The 3,429-nt window shown below is 42.3% G+C and overlaps 1 long non-coding RNA gene across 1 annotated transcript; it reads left to right on the forward strand.

Annotated features, from left to right (window-relative positions):
- The first annotated feature begins 283 nt into the window (after positions 1 to 283).
- On the forward strand, positions 284 to 3,429 carry LOC119395875 (uncharacterized). Its single transcript, XR_005184352.2, has 3 exons — positions 284 to 334; positions 2,592 to 2,652; positions 3,262 to 3,429. It is a non-coding gene; the product is annotated as an uncharacterized LOC119395875 (long non-coding RNA).

Below are 3,429 nucleotides of genomic sequence, written 5' to 3' on the forward strand. Positions count from 1 at the left end.
TTTTCTGCGGAGAAATTGCGACACAGTGTTTGTTTCATTATGTGAGCGGGTCGGTAACGTTAACAATCAAGTTTCTTCTTTTTGGCAATGATGATATTGCAAAAATTCGCTGCGAGTACTAAATGGTATATAGGGCTGTCAGACTGGAAGAATTTCAATTTAAACATTTAAATATACCTCATTTGCTGACCACCATAGCACGGTTTGTTTTTATTTCACTGGCATGAATGACAAGGGTAATCTAGTTGGGACTATATAAGAACAGTGGGAGCCCGTCTGTAATAGACCCTAGACGTATCGGCCAAATCTCTGAGGACCTTCAGCCATATTGGTGGTGAGTAAATGACCTCATGCCGCTTTGGCCGTATAAACTCTGTTAGGTTTACAGCACATAAAATGCGCTGCACTTCTATGTTAGCAGATTTGCATTTACAATGTAAAGCTGTATTAGGGGGGAAACACCTTGGGGTCTCGACGTGTCGGCGTGCAGCGTGAATCGTCGTCTGCTGTCGGGACGGCCAATTTGCTTGAACGCGAGAGGGTGCCACTGCCTCAGCGCGCGCCGTGTGGCGAGAGAGAGTGAACAGCGCGCGTTGACTGTGGAAACGTTCTTCCTGCGATTAACGCTCAACTACCAGCTCGCAATGAACGAGAACGCGCCCTCGCGCGCGACAGACAACGTCGACACAGGCAGCTTCTGCTAGCTGTTTTGTTGATCGAAAAAAAGCGACTGATCGCGCTGCAGAACCGTTCACAGTTCACACAGTACATATAGGCACTCGATCTTGATCTACAATGTAAAGCCGGCGGGCGATTTTCCTTATGCATAGTTAAAGAATAAAATTTCGCAGCGTGCACGTTAACTAAAAGCAGACTACGGATCTCTGTGCCTAGTCTTTCTTCTGTCTCTCATTGCCCATTAGTAGTGATTTTGATGTGGGAAACACTGGCGCACACTGCATGTTTCGCTTCTCTACAAGTTTCACTTTAGTGGAGTTAAAACACTCTTCGCTAGATGCTTTGCCCCTCCCTAATTTTTTTCGTCTTCCTGTGCAGTTTAATAGCCACAGTTATTTCATATTGGTGCTCTTCTATTTATGCGCATTTGACCGTAGATTTAAAGTGCAGGCATCTTTAGAAGTCCTATTTCGCTTTCGTTTGTTCATACAGATCTGAATGGAAAGGGTGAATCGATAGATAAACGTAGCTTCGAATTTCGCAAAACAATCGTGACATGTTCAGTACCTAGTATTTGTTTGTTCATCACGACGCTAATGGGATAACCCTAAATTAAATAACAGAATCACGTTCTCGTGGTCTTTGCGGAAGCTCGGTGAGCCGTTTGACCACGACAAAGTTCTGCTGCAGTGAACGCGAAAGATATGTGTGCGGTTTTTTTTTTGTGTCGATTCTTTGGAGGGCTCAGCAAATGATTCTTCCGTAAGCAACGTCATACTAGACGACAAAGTGCATCGACATTACATGCCAAAAAAGCTTCGGCAAGTCGTTGATGTATAACCGGTAATAAAAGCTAAAAAATGTTCCTGATATATGCAGTGAATTTCTGAGCTTGTGACCAAATAATCTCTACGAGGCTTTTCTGTAATAACATGATTTAAAGGTGTGCATTCATGTTAAGCTTACATATTATGCAATTACACGTGCGTCACATATAGAGAGCTCTAACAGTGTTATGTAGCAAGCAATATCATTGTTTGATTTGCGAAGCAATGTTGCAACTACTTCCTATGAAGGTAACTTATGCATACTATGCAATCTCGCAACACACCTACTGGCGTTGTTCAACGAGAAATCATGCTTAAAAACAAGCATTATTCAGAATACCGTGGGATACAAGGCAGTTGTTCGCAGAAGGCTATATAGACAGCGGCACTCGGAGAACGTGACAACTGTGCCTTTTACCGAGAATAGGAACGAACATTTTCGATGGTATAATAGGGGTTGGTACATCCTGTGATACAGGCTACCGGCTTGTGCTTCGCCCGTGCCAGTACACATTAAGCCATATTGGCAATGACTGAATTCCGTATTTATATATTTCTCCCATTTCATGATGTGCAAAGGAGCACGTGTTCGCTTTTCTGCATTTCATTTAGAGCAGCACCCTCTATTTGAGGTAATGATAATGTAAAACGGAGTACTCACGTTTGTTAACAACGTACCATATCTTAAACCTCTTCATTGCTTCAATGGCGCCGCAGAAGTTTAGGATAGGGTGATGACGCGGGAATTCGCACTGTGTTAGGCTGCAGTGCCGGCCTCCATGACGTCAATACACCCATCGATAATAAAATAAAATTGATGCCAAAGAGGAGCTCTGCTCAATTCTAAATTGCATATGTAGAAGGCATTTCAATACCGTTAGTGGCACCTACAAAGTGGAAGTTTCAGATATGTAAAAAGCAGAGAGACACATTTCATTGTATGCGACTTCAAATCGAACCAGATACAGCCACCCCATAACCCTTCAGTGTACTATCAAAGGCCAGGTGAAAAGAGGAGAGAAATATATTTTAGTGAAACGATGTTCTGCCTGCGTATGTTTTGCTAATGCTCAAAACGTTTTTCAGAATCTGAACATGAACCGCTCACTGGGGATCGACTTTATTGTCGCTGTTGCTGTCGCAATAGGTAAATATTTTTTCTTGCAGTTATATGCAACGTGCACAGGATTTCTAAAAAATGTGTCCGAATATTCTCGAAACTAAGGAAGGTAAAATATGTGCCCGCTGTCGTCACAATTAATCTTGTGTAGCAGCAGGCATTTAAAGTTGACAATAGTCATCAAATGTACGAGTATTGAAATAAGTAAATTAATTACTTTTTAATTAGTGGATAAAGTGGCCGGCGAAAATGGCAGGATCGAAGTCCTGCCTGCAAATAGTTAATTCCCGCTTGGAAAGTTCGAAGCCGAACCACAAATGAACGCAACTAGCAAACTTCGGCATTCAAATCACTGTTATCACGCTGCTCACTGCGTTTCTCAGTGTCCGCGTGATTGTGACAATTTATTGAGCCTAGTCTAAGCAGTGAGACTTGTTATTATGACTCGTGTAGCCAAATTTTATCCTTAAGATGCGTTTCAAAAGCTTTGGCTTTCATGTTACTTTTTCTTTTTTATTTCATGGGCGAGAAAATGTCTTAAAAAGTCAGCACCGATGTAGAAGCAGGACATAAAAGTGTCTTCATGCAGAAAGTCGTACTTACACAAATCTGTTCTCTGATGTGCTCTGTTTTCAGCTGTCCTGATCATGGCGCCGAACGAAGCTGCTGCCATACACGGTGATTTTGTCAACCCGTTGGGCCGCAAGAAGTGAACCAATGCTACCCGGCGATGAAGTCGTTCCTCTTTTTCTAATTGCATAAATCTTCAGTCATGTCGAATAAAAGAATTTAGCAAAGACGAAA

This window comes from Rhipicephalus sanguineus, chromosome 6 (assembly GCF_013339695.2).
Source record: "Rhipicephalus sanguineus isolate Rsan-2018 chromosome 6, BIME_Rsan_1.4, whole genome shotgun sequence".
Classification (NCBI taxonomy): Eukaryota; Metazoa; Arthropoda; class Arachnida; order Ixodida; family Ixodidae; genus Rhipicephalus; species Rhipicephalus sanguineus.